Here is a 16,698-nt window from a genome sequence, read left to right as displayed (position 1 = left end):
AAAAAGATGGCAGTATACTTAGCTTCTCCTGGCCACTTAATAGCAGAGGCCACCGCTTAACTAGTTTCTGCACCGGGGTCAGTCACTACAGTGTGATGTCAGGCCCCTGACAGCTGCTGTCAGTGAGAGGAGCTGAAGGTAAGGGGAAGGAATTGTCGGAGATGGGTGAGGATTTGAGGAAAAGAGGGGGGAAGAGATGAGAGGGGAGGAGGAGGATTGGATGATGGTCGGATAACCTCCTCCTTCTTTGCTGTGGCAGTATATTGTATGAGTCAGACTCTGACTCATTATAATTAGTATGGTCTGTGGGCTCCTCCAGGGCCCCTAAGATCTCAGGGCCTGGTATGGCTGTGCCCCTAGTCCCTCCCTGTCACTGGGCCTGGGCATCTTCATATCAGGTACTCCTACAGTAACATCATCTCATCTCTTCTAACAATGAGAAAAATCAATCTTAGTAAGCAGATAAAAATAGTGTGAGATAAACCATGAAAAGATATATGTTATTATCCTACAAGAAATAGCTTCTTTAGTACTCTGTTTCCTGTTATTAAACATTTTTTATTATAAAAACATGTTTTTCTGCATACCAACAAATGTCTAACAACCTCTTTATTGAAAGTTTAACCTACAGTACTATCATCTTTTACTCTTACCACCCTCTGAGTAAGAAGATATACAGTATACTAGAGAGAGTTTGAACCACCATGCAGGTATAATGCTGAGGAACTCTCATCAATCCCATATAAACAATTGTATTTTACTGGGAGAAATGCTACCAAATACACTTAAAACATCAAATAAACAAGAAAAATGAATGATAATAATGGTGCACAAGTCAGCATGTCAAACTATAATTTCTAAATCTGTAATGTAATCAAAATTATTAACTTCTCCATATGAGATCCTATAGTATTCTTTCTCAAATTCTGGACTTTAGCTGGCATTATTTTTTTAAAATAAAATATATCCAAATCTCCAAAAAAATTATAAATGCAATAAGTGGAATATTAAAATATAGTAGATAAGTGTGTGAAAAATTAGTAATTAGAAGAGAAAGTTTATTGTAGCCATTCCTATATTTATTCCATCAATAAATTGTGATAGATCTTAATAGTACAGAGATATGTGTAATTGATTACTATACTCACAAGTATATATCATCTTGCTATACCTTTGTACCACATATCACATTAATGTGGTAACTACAGACCAATCTAATATCTAATTGAGTCACACTGTTAAACATAGAAAATAAAAATAAATTTGTAGTTCAGAACTCCCAACTCTACTATTGATAACTGTTTGGAGAATTATCTTGTACACACAATGAGACAATTGATCATCTCAGACTCCAAATTAGGGATATAACTGAAGTGATAACATTGTATGATTTTTTAAAATATCTTGTAGGTATAGTAATCAATAACACATATATCTGTACTATAAAACGAAATGTAGTTATGAGACTTGCCGCCGCATGGCCGCCGGTCTCAATTCCGACAGCGGAATCCTGGCAAGGGATTTAACATAGGCATTGAAATACCAATGCCTATGTTAATCCTGACACCAGAACACGCCGAGGATGCCAGCACGAACTAAGGTTAATCTGGGGCACCCTTAGCATTAGCCAGAGAGGGGTGGGTTAGAATTAGGTACTCTAGCAGGGTTAAGGTTAGGTTTTGGGGGGGATTAGGGTTAGGCACCCCTAGGGGGGAGGGTTGGGTTTAGGCACACCCTGGGAGGGTTAGGTTTAGGGTGCAGGGAGGGGGTTTAGGCACTAGGGGAAGTTAGGGTTAGGCACCACTATGGGAGGGTTAGGGGGGACAGGGAGGGTTAGGATACTTACCAGCCCTAGTCAGGATCTCCTCCTGTTGGGCATCTGCTGGTGGGATTTGAACAGCCGCTGGCATTTCAAACCCATCCCCTTTAAAACATATTAAAATATATTGAGGGATTAAAAATAGGCAAACTTTTTTATTTTAGTTACTAAATACATTTTCACACATTAATCTATATTTTATTAATTTGCTTATTGCATAATTTGATGATTTAGATATTTTTATCAAAAAAGATAAAAGTTACGTTTTCATACAGTAATACCAGCTTAACTTCAGAATAGGAGAAATAATACAATAGGATCTCATATTGAGTACATAATAAGATTGTGCACCAATATTAGCAATCTTTTTTCTGGTTTCTAAAAAGATGTATATACTATATAAAGCCTACTCTAACACCTAATTTTGTATACCAGTATATGACCCTTCTTGTTCACTATACCAAAATTCGTTCACTCAGTCACCCTTGTAGATTATGAATGTCATGAAGAGAGTTTCTCAGCATGGTGGTCAGCGGGTGTTACTTGTGTGGATGTTATGGTGGGGGGCATCTGGTGGTGGTGCTGGTGCCTGGCAGGGAGCATTGGCTGTGCACGGTCCTGTGTGGGCATATTGTCACTCTGTGGTGGGTAGGCCTGGTGATGTTTCCGTTCTGCTTTAGCATGGGCACAGCCATCTTGCTTTCGGCCATGTGACCTAGTTCCCCAATCCTGGTGTGTCACATGCTCACTCTCTGACCACTCACGGCTGGGCACTGGGTATAAAAGGGAGTTCAGAGCTTCCTTGCATTGCCAGTACAACATGTTTCTCAGTGTAAGCTGAGAGAGAGTTCCTGAGCTTGTCCGCCTGCCTGTTGGATCTCTGCCTAAGCCTGCTTCACCTAACCTGCTCCTTACCCTGCTGGACTTCCACTGCCTTCTCCCACTGCCTCCTCCTTTTGCCTTCACCATTGCCTGAGTAGCTGTTTCAGCTGTTACCCTGCACCTTGCCTCCACTTGCACTTTCCTCTGGACATTATTTCTTAAGCCAAAATTAATTTCAGCCTCACAAAACCTGTAATACTGAACTGCCAACTGTTTTCACTACCTGGACTTTTTCCCATTGCCTCACTACAGTTCCCAAGTGCACTTTAGTGCTATACCCAGACTTTCTGTTTTACCACATTCATGTCTGTTAAGCCACTCATTAAAAACTCCATGTTTATTTTTAAATCTGCTTCTGTGTCTGCTCCTATTACCACCCTGAGTCCACAACAAAACCAGAACCTCACAGTTTGCACTGTCCCAATGGACTCAGCCACTGGACTGGAGTCTGGAGCAGATTTATTCCAGTGCATCACAGGCCGTTCTGAAAAACTGGAAGCTATGCAGCACCAAATGGCCCAGTTCCTGCAAGAAATGACTGAATGACAGGATAACATACAAACCTCTCTGTCCTCCCATAATGTAACAGTAGTTATACCCACTTCTGTCTGAAAATACAGAGTACAGGACATCCCCTCAGTTAAATCTTCCTATGCCAAGTAAATTTGATGTCAACCCCAAATTTGTTGGGGGTTCCTGAATCAGTGTGATATACATTTTACCCTACAGCCTGACAATTTTCCCACTGCAAGAACTAAAGTGGCCTACATAATGTCTGTTGTCTGGCTCAGCCTTGGATTGGGCTTCCCCACTCTGGGAGCATTCAGATTCTTTGCTGGACAACTATACCAACTTTGTTTCATCATTCAGGAGGATTTTCAATGAGCCTGTGCATACCATATTGGCTTCATCCAGAATCATGACACTGAAACAAGGAACCTGTCCTGTCAGCCAGTATGCCGCACAGTTTCAGATTTTAGCATCAGAGCTTAAGTGGAATGCGGAAGCCCTCACCTCAGATTTTTGGCATGGGCTTTCTGATCGACTGAAAGATGATCTAGTCACCCGTGAACTACCCACTAATCTGGATGATATGATTTCTCTCTGTAACAAGATTGATCTACATTTTAGAGAACGTCAAGCTGAAAAGCATAGAACTGATCGGCAAAGGTCATTTACCCCTCCCTCTACTACCTGTCCATCCCCTCCTTCTACAGATGAAGAGCGTATGCAGGTGAATCATACCCATGTCTCCAAAGAGGAATGCCAGAGAAGAATATTAAAAAACCTCTGCCTATACTGTGGAGAAGCGGGTCACCTGGTGGCCTCCTGTTCCCATAAATCGGGAAATGCCCATTCCTAACTGACCCTGGGACAAGTTGAAACCTGTCTTTGTTGCTGCACTATTAGATTCTGGAGCAGCCGGAAATTTCATGACTTCCAGTTTAGTTGCCAAACTACAGATTCCTTGTACTTCCCTCAACCACTCAATTTCCTTGACTGCTGTAGATGGGCAGCCTAGGGAACTCAAGTGGTCTGCATTGGAGGACTGCATTCTGAGTCTCTGAGATTCCTAGTGATTCCTGAAGCCTCCCAAGACATCATTTTAGGGCTACCCTGGTTACGCCAGCACAATTCCAGGATAGATTGGTGCTCAATGCAGATCCTTTCATGGGGGGCTGACTGTCAGAAATCCTGTCTTCCTAAGGTATGACCTGTAAGGAAAACAGTCTCATTAAAACCATCAGCAATTCCCAAAGAGTATCAAATGTTTACCGATGTTTTTTTCTGAACAACAGGCAAATATCTTACCTCCTCACAGAGAATGGGATTGCCCAATTGATTTATTGCCGGACAAGATGCCTCCTCATGGTTGCACCTATCCTCTGTCCTTGCCAGAGACCAAAGTTATGTCTGAATACATCCAGGAGAATTTGGAGAGGGGGTTCATTTGTCCTTCCACCTCTCCTGCCAGAGCAGGGTTCTTTATTGTAGCTAAGAAGGATAGTGGCCTGAGACCATGTATAGACTATCGAGGTCTTAATGATATAATGGTCAAGAATCGGTATTCACTCCCTTTAATCACAGAGTTGTTCAACAGAGTCAAAGGATCCATCATATTCTCAAAATTAGATTTGCAAGGGGCCTATATTTTCATTCGTATCTGCACAGGCGATGAATGGAAAACTGCTTTTAATACCAGGGATGGTCATTTTGAATACCTTTTGATGCCCTTCAGAATATGTAATGCCCCTGCTGTCTTTCAAGGCTTTGTAAATGAAATTTTTCAAGATCTACTATATGTTTCAGTAGTTGTCTATTTGGATGATATATTGATTCTCTCGTCTTCTCCAGAGGAGCACTGTAAACATGTGAAGAAAGTGTTTGGCCGACTAAGGAAAAATCATCTTTACTGCAAAGTGGAAAAATTTGTTTTTAGTGTACCCAGTGTGCCATTCCTTGGCTATGTCATCTCAGGCTCCAATTTGGAAATGGACCCCAAGAAAGTTCAGGCAATCCTGGATTGGTCCCGACCTCAGACCTTGAAAGCCATTCAGAGATTGCTCAGATTTGCCAACTACTACAGACATTTTATCAAAGAATTTTCCTCTTTGCTGGCTCCCATCACGGCCCTGACACATAAAGGTGCTAATCCTGCTCTATGGTCACCTGAAGCAGAGACAGCCTTCCAGCTTTTAAAGCAGGCATTTATTACAGCTCCTGTTTTAAGACAACAGACCTGGATACACCCTTCTTTTTGGAGGTTGATGCATCATCAGAGGCAGTGGGAACCTTCCAATCCCAGCGCTTTGAAGACAACTGAGTCCACCACTGTGGATTCTTTTCAAATAAATTTTCTCCTGCAGAGAAGAACTACGCCATAGGAGAACAAGAGCTCTTGGCAGCAAAATTGGCACTGAAGCAATGGAGATATCTGCTAGAAGGGGCTAAGTTTCCATTTACTGTCTTTACCAGCCACAGAAACCTCCTTTTCCTCAAGAATATTCAGTGTGTAAGTCCTCGTCTGGCCTGGTGGGCAATATTCTTTGCTCACTTCCAGTTTACTCTGACCTTCCATTCTGGAGCTCTTAATCAAAAAGTAGATGCTTTATCAAGGTCCCTCTCCTGTAATAATAACTCTGAAATTCTACGCAGCACTCCTGTGCTAGAGTCAAGGGTGTTTGCCACCATAACATTGCAACCAACTACTGGGAAAACCTTTGTGGCCCCAGAGTTAAGGAAGCAGCTTCTCACCTGGGCACACTACTCATGTTGTGCAGGCCATTCTGGTACTCTGAAGACTCTGGGGCTTCTGAAGAGAGCCTATTGGTGGCCATCAATGAAAGCTGATGTATTGGAGTTCATCTCATCATGTACATCATGTGCCCAGCACAAATCTTTGCATCAAGCCCCAGCTGGTGCATTGTTACCCCTGCCTATTCCATTGCATTCGTGGACCCATCTCTCCATGGACTTTGTGACTGATTTGCCAAGTTCCCAATGATATACTACCATCTGGGTCATGGTAGACCGATTTTTGAAAATGGTCCATTATGTTCCCCTAAAAAAGCTTCCTAATGCTTCGGATTTAGCTCATCTGTTCGTCCAACATATATTCCGTCTCCACGGTCTTCCTACAGAGATAGTCTCTGATCGTGGAGCTCAATTCATGGCAAGGTTCTGGAGAGCTCTTTGTTCTGTTCTGCAGGTTAAATTGAATTTCTCCATAGCTTACCACCCGCAAAGTAATGGATCTACAGAAAGGGTTAATCAAGACCTTGAGACCTTCCTAAGGATCTTCATGTCATCCTCTTAAGACAATTGGTCAGAATTATTTCCCTGGGCTGAATTTGCACACAATGCATCATATCATTCTTCCACAAACCAAACCCCATTCCAGATTGTATACGGTCTCCATCTCCGAGTCCCTGAGTTCCAAAGCCTACCTTTCTTTGATGATCCAGCCGCGGATGATACTGGACGGAGGTTTGCATTAAATTGGGCTCAGGTACGTGCTGATTTAGAGAAGGTATTCTCTTGTTACAAACTTCAGGCAAACAATAAAATGGAGAAAGGTGCACTGTATGCAAATTGGAGATCAGGTGTGATTATCTACCTTGAACCTACGGCTCAGAGTACCCTCAATGAAATTTGCTCCACGTCTCATTGGACCCTTTTCTTTTATTGAAATAATCAATCCTGTGGCGTATCGCCTTCAGCTGCCTTCATATGTGAAAGTTCCAAATTCTTTCCATATTTCCCTACTCAAACCTCTCATCCTGAACAAGTTCCATAAGATTCTCCCTGTTCCTCCTCGTGTCCACATCGAAAGAGGCATAGAATTTGAGGACTCCCAGGTCCTGGATTCCCGTGTCCGTAGGGGTCGTTTGCAATACCTCCTGGATTGGAGGAGTTACAGCCCGGAAGAACGCTGCTGGACCGATGCCCGGGACATCCATGCTCCTGCACTCATCAAAAAGTTCCATTCTGCTCATCCTGAAAAGCCTGGTGAGTGTCCTGAGGCCACCCATAAAGGGGGGGCTACTGTAATGACCAGGGTTTCTTGGCATGGTGGTCAGCAGGTGTTACCTGTGTGGATGTTATGGCAGGGGGCATCAGGTGGTGGTGCTGGTGTCTGGCAAGGAGCATTGGCTGTGTGCGGTCCTGTGTGTGCATATTGTCACTCTGTGCTGGGTAGGCCTGGCAGTGTCTCCTTTCTGCTCCAGCATGGGTGCCGCCATCTTGCTTTCGGCCATGTAACCTAGTTCCCCAATCCTGGTGTGTCACATGCTCACTCTATGACCACTCATGGCTTGGCGCTGGGTATAAAAGGGAGTTCAGAGCTTCCTTGCATTGCCAGTGCAATGTGTTTCTCAGCATTTGCTGAGAGAGAGTTCCTTAGCTTGTTCACCTGCCTGTTGGATCTCTGCCTAACCCTGCTTCACCTAACCTGCTCCTTACCCTGCTGGACTTCCACTGCTTTCTCACACTGCCTCCTCCTTTTGCCTTCCCCATTGCCTGAGTACCTGTTTCAGCTGTTACCCTGCACCTTGCCTCCACTTGCACCTTCCTTTGGACATTATTTCTTCAACCACAATTAATTTCAGCCTCACAAGACCTGGAATACTGGACTGCCTTCTGTTTTCACAACCTGGACTTTTTCCCATTGCCTCACTACAGTTTCCAAATGCACTGTAGTGCTATACCCGAACTTTCTGTTTTACCACTTTCATGTTTGTTAAGCCACTCATTAAATATTCCACATTTATTTTTAAATCTGCTTCAGTGTCTGCTCCTATTACCACCCCTCGTCCACAACAAAACCAGAACCTCACAATGAATTGCAATAAGAAAAAAGAAAAAAAACCTGTGTACTCCATTTTCTTTACCTGCTTGAATCAGTATTTAGAGATCGTTGCTCAGCAGCAAGAGAAGACAGTGATGCAGGTAAGAGAAAACATGGACACAGAAGCAAAGTGTAGTGAGGGGTGAGTTACAATGACTAGGGGGGTGAGTGACTCCCAGCACTCAGACCAATATCCATGTGTGCCTCCCAAGCCATGGAACTCACAGCCTGTCATTACGGTAGGGGTATTTTTACAGTTGCATGCTATTCAGAGTTGTGATCTTTCATAGAAATAGTCAGTGGCAGGCATAGTTTTTGCATGTGCTTCTAAGTAGGCCTAAGAGTATAATAATAATGATGACAGATGGCATATCACATCAACATGATGAAGAGCTAGATTGATTTTGTAATTAGCATTTCTAGCTATATTGATGCACACATATAATATACATTATCATATAATATGGTTTATTTGTTAAAATGTAGTTTTCCATATTAGCATTAGCAACATTGTCTTGTGGATACCAGAGTTAACACTGTATAATTACAAATGTGTCCCAATAGCAGAAAGCCTCCTTATGATACAAAAACACACATACTTCAAACTTGTCATTAAGTTTCTCACATGCTCACAAGTTTTAGCAAGTCCACAACAGCAGGAAGGGGAGCTGAGGGGGTCATTCAGACCCGCTCGCGAGCACAGGACGCTCACAAGTGGGTCGGTGTTACCCCAATGCGCATGCGCACGATGGAGGGAGCTCCATCATGCGCGTGCGACCTGGACAGCACGTCCCCTTTGGTGGGCGTGCCGGGGGCATGGCTGCCAGACGGATGCGTTCCCATGGGAATGCCTACCGTCTGGGTCCGGCCCCACTGACATCACTAGTGATGTCAGTGGGAGTGATTTTGGCTCTGATAGAGCCAAAATCACTCCAGGGCTTGCGGTCACCGAGACCCTACCGCAGGGTCTCGTTGCAAACCCAATGATCACAATGGTCTTGACCATTGCGACCATCTTTTGGCCGCTCGCATATGCTGTGGGTGGTCACCCACAGCTATGCGAGTGGCCAGGAGGCCGCTCCATTTGTAGGTAGGAGGGCACTGATTCAGAGTGAGCGCTCTGGTCAGAGCGTCCGGCTCTGAATCAGGCCTTCAGTTCAAACACACATCATCAATTTCAGGGTTTTCCCTAAGAGAAGATGAATACTGAGGCCTCAAACAGATAGTGAGTTAAGTACAATCCAAAGTCTGGCAGCAAATATCCAAATATTATCCTACTGACAGGCATAGGATTTAGGAGCCAAATATCAGTTAAAAGACCAATCTCCTATCCATAACTGTTAGCTTTGGTGCCCTTAAGTACTCTAAATCAGCATTTAATTATTAGTTTGCTGGACAAGATGCCGCCGGTTTGAATGCTGATGGTTCAATCCTGACACAGGACTTAAGATATGCATCAAAATACAGATGCCTATCTTAATCCCAACCCCCAGAATCCTGACAGACTCAATCCCAAATGAGGTAAATCCAGTGCATCTTAGGAGTTAGCTGCTGGGGGGGGCTAGTTAGGTTTAGGCACCCCCTGGTGGACTTTTGGTTAGGTACCCCCCACTAGAAGGGTTAGGATTAGGCTAGGGAAATGGAGGGTTAGAGTTAGGTGCAACTGGGGGGAGGATAGGGTTAGGAACGAGGATTAGGTTTAGGGTGTGGGAAGGGGGGGTTAGGTTTAGGCACCCCTGGGGGAACTTATGGTAGGCACCACCATGGGAGTTTTAGGGTTAGGCACAACCAAGGGAGGGTTAGGGTGGGGAGAGGGGATGGTTAGGATGCTAACCAGCTGGCATCAGAATCTCCTCTTGTCAGGCTGAAAAGCCGCTGGTATATCAATCCCATTCCCTCTCAAACAGCCTGCACTTTCAGCCTTGTCTGAGCTGACTCCACTGTGAAGGAACCCAAACTTCTGGCTTTAGTGTTTCAGCAGCTAGAAACAATGATCCCTCTGTGGATGTGATGGACCTTCAGTAATTAGAGCTGCTCTGTCAGATGAAAATTCAAAATGTGGGGAGCTAGGAACAGCAGAGTGCTGATGCTAACACTACTGTCCATCTCCTCTTCCTAGGTGTCTACTAGGTTCTCTAGGTTTGCTTTGAATTTTCTTTAAAAAATCTATGGACCAAATTGGGAGCATAAACATGATCAATAGGTTCCCAGATATTTTCTTCCCTTCTTTAACCTTTCCATTTGCTAAAAAAATATTTTTTCTGTTTTAGGTTAGTAACTAGAATTCATTTAACAATGTATTCTCATGCCCAAGAACTTTAACTAGTGGAAAGACAACTGTTGTTGAAAAGGCAGCTCTTTTTACTTGGAATCACGAAAGATGGGATGAATTATTTTCATTGAATAAGGCAATTTTTAATTTAGAGTCAAGCTGGCCATCCACTGTACAATATTCTGTCAGATATCTGTCCAATCTGGCTGGTTGGAATGAAAATCTGGTAATGTATGGGAGCAAATGACATTCAATTATATGGTTTTAAACACTGAAAAAAGGACAAAAAAATTGTTCAAATTGTTTAAATTTGTTGTTTTAACCAATTTGTCTGAACAACCATTTTTGCCTATTTTCCAGTGTTTGTGAGCAAATGGACGATTGTCATTTGACCCCGTACATTACCAGGTTTTCATTCCAACCAGCCAGATTGGACAGATATCTGACAGAAAATTGTATAGTGGATGGCCAGCTTAACTGCAGGTGGAACTTTTTATGATAAATAAGGCCCAATGTACTGATCAGAAAACCTTGGACAGGTCTCAGACAATATACAGTTCTCGCCCAGTGAGAACTATGAAGCTGGTGTACGTTTTTCATCAGCTTGTTTTATTATTAACTTGTGCTTTGCTCAAGTTATTGTTAACCCTTTCCTCTGTTTTATTTAAAGTAAAATGTAATTATCGGACTGCTGATATCCTTTCAGAAAATGTCACACATGGGAAAAGCTTGAGGATTGCACCCATAATTAAAAACAATGGACAGAACAATGTAAAATAATGCTTAGAATTGTTTTATGCAAACTCTGCAAAAGGCAGGCAACTAGACCACAGGTTCTCAAACTTGGTCCTCAGGACCCCAAACAATGCATATTTTCATGGTCTCACAGAATAGCAAGTGAAATAATTAGCTCCACCTGTGGATCTTATAAAATGTGTCAGTGAGCATTGAATACACCTGTGCTCCTGCTAAGTGACCTGGAAAATGTGAACTGTGTGGGGTCCTGAGGACCGAGTTTGAGAAACACTGAACTAGACCAATTATCTTGTTGCTCATTACTAAAGATGAATAAGAACTATTCTAGAGATTGATTTACCAACTCTGGGCCTGTTTCAGAGCCAGACGCTATTTGCGAACGGTCGTTCAGAAAAAAAACCTGGCTATTTAAATTGAGCGCTCGCTCTTTGCAGTCTGTTGACACCTCTATGTCTGAGCGAGCGAACTAAACATGCGCTCGCTATTTTGTAAAGACGCCCCCTGGCCGTTCGCATCATACGTCATCTCCGCTATTTATTAGAAAGGAGTCTGAACTGCTCGCAGTGCTTGTGGTAGGTTTTACTTCCCGCAATCATTGCGAGCAGTTCAGGCTAAAAGACAGCCAAGTGACGTGGTCGATGATGCTCCTTTACTAATTATGCACTCCCAATAAACGCCCGTTTTGACCATTTGGCACGCCTGCTTTCTGATCTCCACTCCCCGTTTTCAAGCACTTTCCCCTGTTACCACCCACAAACGCCTCATTCTGTCACTCAAATTAGCAGGCCCTCACGGTTTTGCGAGTGCACGATTTCCAACCGCAATGACTGGTTGGCACATGCGCATTACGACCCATACGCAGGTGCAGATGTGCGAACATAGCTCGGAGCGAACGAGCGGCCGCTTACGAGCAGCTCTGAATCAGGCCCTCTGTTTGCCCATTTATTTGTGGATAATATTTTGATGATAGCTTTGATTTACAAAACAGTGAGGTACTAATGGATTGGAAAAACTCCTCTAGATAAATTACTATCCCTGTGTTTGGACTACTGCCCCCAGTACTTGAGGTGGTAATCCTCAACCAATAAATAAAACCAACCTAAAAATAGAACAAGGGAGTGCTGTCCACATATTGAAAATAAAGTTATTCAATAACATATATTGTAGAATATAACCATGTAAAAATGTATAAAAACACAATATTATCTGCTTTTATTTGCTTCATTAAACATCAATAGCACATGGATCTTAAAAGACTTTAAATCAATGTATAAAACTCAGACATAAACAGCTGTCATGTCACAAGTTTAAAACAGTATTGCAGATAAAAGGTACACAGCCATCCTTACTAGAGTTCATGACACTCTGTGCATGTAGCTTTATCAATGTTATGGTGCAAACACATGGGCCAACTTGCTTGATCATAGTTATCATTGAACGATTGTTTCTGCTTTAAAAATTTCTTCAATGGTCATGAACGATTTCATGCATGACGAACGATATCTGACAGTATTTATATTATTTATAATATCGACCAAGTTGGCCTGCATGTACGGTCGACCTCAGATACCATTATCATCGATAGAGCCACGCACATCGTTGGCCGTTCAATGCAAAAAAGTCAACGATACAAACGATATAACAATAAACTATATCGTTATCATTCATTTCGTCCTGCAAAGTTGCACCACGTCTATGCACCATTAGTCCTCAGTCAGTAGATTAGTAAATTGCAACAGTGTCTGCTAGTTTGTTGCAATTTGAAAAGTTCCAGTTTTAGTTAGCAAATGTAACTATAGCAGAGCAACTAGTAATTTAAAGCTCACTACACAATAACTGTATCAATAATGTAAATTGAGGAAGAGGGTATAGGAAATAAACAATAGACTCTACTTGAGGTGGGATCAGATGGTACCAGTGACCTCCAAGTAGTCAAAATAAATGCTGGTCATAAAAAATCCATTACTGTAGGTGTCCCTAATAAAACAGGCTAACACTTGTGTAATAAAAAAATTAAACAATAAAATGCTAAAAAGGTGTGTTTGCTCATACAGATAAATATCAGGCAAATTTGCCACAGAAGGAGCAAAAAGAGACAATGTTAATTACATATACAGATATGTTATCCTGCTAATATTTGCTAATATCATGGCATTCTGGCTTCCCTTCCACGGCATGTCAGTGCGCATTATTGCAGATACTGAGCATTATGTAGTGGCAAGGCATACCGTATGCCACAAAAGACTACACACCATGCAGTAAAAGTTTAGCCACTGGGTGGTGATTGCTCCAGATGAAACTACAGCACTGAATAAAATACTGTAGCAGTGCGTGGTAATTTTGAGAGGCTGGCCAATTATGTTCAGGCAGCGTAAACAGTCACTCTTCAGCCTTGAAATGATCACTTTGTGTCAAGACAACAGTAAACTGCTATAGACATTACAGAGGTATACAATTAGCCACATTGCACGGGGCTATCCATTTAGCTAAGTCAGCATGACGCAGCACTTATCGGTGGTGTTTTTTCTGGACCTATAGTGTCCCAAAAAATAATCCACGATAAGTGCCAATTTTTCACAAAAAAAAGTCAAAAACACATAAGCCCGCGAGCTTATTGCGGCTCCCATTTTTTTTTTCGGGAGAACTATCCTATTATTTTGACCGAAATAATAGGATAGGGTGGAAATCGGGGATAATCTGCAAAAAATCCCCATATTTCATTGATTGCGGGGATCAATTATCAATGTTCAGGGCTATTTGGATACTAACCTATATTGTACTTACTGTAATATGGGCCATCCATACTGTGTACTGTCGCTACATGGTGTAAAGGTGTCTGGTCATAAAGACAGATCATTTCAGGTTCAATTCTTTTACAGTACTCTGCTCAACTTTATGCATTGCTCCACACTCATCCTTTCATCTCCATATTATGACATCCAGCTTCATTAGACTATAAACTGCTATGGACATTGCTATGGACTGCTATGGACTGCTGTAAAGCCACACACATAACATCACATACATAAAAGGTGTGGGTCTCGATACAGCTTGCATTACAGAGTGGGCGCCCTGAGTTTGAGACCTGCAACATGGACTTACATCAGACCCATATGTATGACTTGTGGCTGGCCATACCCTACCGCAAATACTGTGAGTGCTGCTGTGTGTTATTCAGCCATGTGATGTGTACACTGACCATGCATCTTAATTATGCTCGCCCCTGAAAATGGCACTCCAATGAACAGACACGCATGCGTTCGCACCTCCACATCCCCATTTCCATCAATCACCACCTGTCACCACCCAAAAATGGCATGTCCTGTCACTCATGCTTGTGGAGGATCTGTGTACAGAGGGCCTGATTCAGACCTGCTCGCGAGCGCTGAGCACTCGCAAGCGGGTCAATGTTGGGCCAGTGCGCATGCGCACGATGGACCCAGCTCCGTCGTGCATATATGCATGATCCGGATAGCGACAGGCAAGCTGTTGCTATGAGTCTTGCTACAAAGGGGGCGTGCTGTCAATGGCGAGTGACATCATGCCCCCTTTGGTAGGCGTGCCGGGGGCGTGGCTGGCCAGATGGAGGCATTCCCATGGGAATGCCTACCGTCAGGGGCCGGCCCCACTGACATCACAAGTGATGTCAGTGGGAGTGATTTTGGCTCTGATAGAGCCAAAATCACTCCAGGGCTTGTGGTCACAGAGACCCTATCACAGGGTCTCATCACAAGCCCGATGGTCGCGATGGTCTTGACCATCACAACCATCTTTTTGGCAGCTCGCTATAGCTGTGGGTGGTCACCCACAGCTATACGAGCGGCCGGGAGGCCGCTCTAAAATTCAGAGGGATGGCCCTGATTAAGAGTGAGTGCTCTGTCAGAGCGTCTGGCTCTGAATCAGGGCCAGAGTGTGAACGATCCCCGATTGCATGGACTAGTTCGTGCACACACACTGCGTCTTGTACGCATGCGCAGATTGCAATATCGGCAGCTTTGCAAATGGGCCTGAATCAGGCCCCAAGTTTAATACTCTTAAGAAACTCTATCATTTTTGTATTATTCATGTTTGTGCTATTGTAATCATTTTTATAGTCAAAACTAATAACTAAATCATATACAGTATACTGTACAATACAGTATTGTACAGCATACCTGCTTTCTTTTTGAACAAGCATTTCCGGCAGATTGTGAAACACCTATGAGTGCAGCGTTAAAGTGGACATATACTGCCTCATGTGAGAGGTGTGTCATAATACTAACTTACATACAAATGTAAATGAGTCCCAAAGCAGTTACACAGAAAACAGAAAGGGGAGTATCTCCTAGATATCCTCCAGCACACTAAATTGTACCTGCAACAATACATGAAAACTATATGGTAATAGAAATTCAGAGATATTTGTTGCATGCATTTACAAGTACATGGTAAGCTGCCAGGCCACTTCACGGCTTCTCTGGTACCAGTAGTTCCTACACTACATGATAATAGTGCCCACTCTGGGCCATGTAATTATCTATTGTAATGCCCCATGATAAAGGCACATACAGAAATACATCCAAATTGAGAGCTAGCTTACCTGGGAGTCACCCTTGGGAACTCCAATTAGCACTACAAAAGCCAGCATGCCCTCCAAATGCTGGCTCATTCATGCCTCTCAAAACAGCAAACAAAATGGAAGCTGCTCAAATCAATTTGGCAATACTATTCAGAAGCATGAAAAGTAGGGGTCATACTAAACAGAAAAACAGAAAGGGGAGTATCCCCTAGATATCCTCCAGCACACTGAATTGTACCTGCAACAATACATGAAAACTGTTTTTCTGTTTAGTATGACCCCTCCTTTTCATGCACCTGAAGAGTATTGCCAAATTAATTTGAGCAGCTTCCATATTATGTTTCCCAAGGCAGTTAGTAAGATCAATTTGTTGATGAAAACACACTGATACTTTTCAGAAAATACATTGAGCCATAGCGATTATTGTGCCTTATAACCAATGCAGCAAAATGATACTAATGATCCATTTGAATTTATATATCTCTGTTTTTTTAATATAACACCTTCATGATGGGGGAAAGGTGCAATCAGGGAGATTGCTAGACTTTTCAGGAGGCAAGGAGATTGCTACTATTTCAGGTAGTCACCTTGACAATCGGGGAGAGTTGGCAAGTATATTGTACAGTACAGCACACGATGTGTGTAAATCTGACTCTGATACTAGTCATAGCCTCCACAGCCATTGACCTCACAACACTTCACTATAATTTACAGTACATTAAGCCAAACAGTATGCCACTATGGCAGATACTACCAGTAATGTACAGTACTGTACTGTACTTACTAGGCCTAACTTGGACCATTAGACACTGCAGCCAACAGGGGTCTCTCTGGACTAAATCGCTCCACCTCCTTTGAAGGGAGTGGACAGTCCATTGCCAGCCATACTTATATAAAATGTCATGGCAGTTATTCATATAAGCCCGCTATTTTTCAATATTGTTGGCAAGCACCCTGTCCCACCAAAGCAAGAGCATGACCAGCTAAACCCTACAATAATGCAATATTGTCAGGAATTAGTACAGATAATAGGAATCAGGAAAGCAGGACACAGGATGACAGGA

The sequence above is a fragment of the Taudactylus pleione genome, unplaced genomic scaffold (genome assembly GCF_031769625.1).
Source record: "Taudactylus pleione unplaced genomic scaffold, aTauple2 ptg000005l, whole genome shotgun sequence".
NCBI lineage: Eukaryota > Metazoa > Chordata > Amphibia > Anura > Myobatrachidae > Taudactylus > Taudactylus pleione.
Note: the sequence above shows the minus strand (reverse complement) of the source record.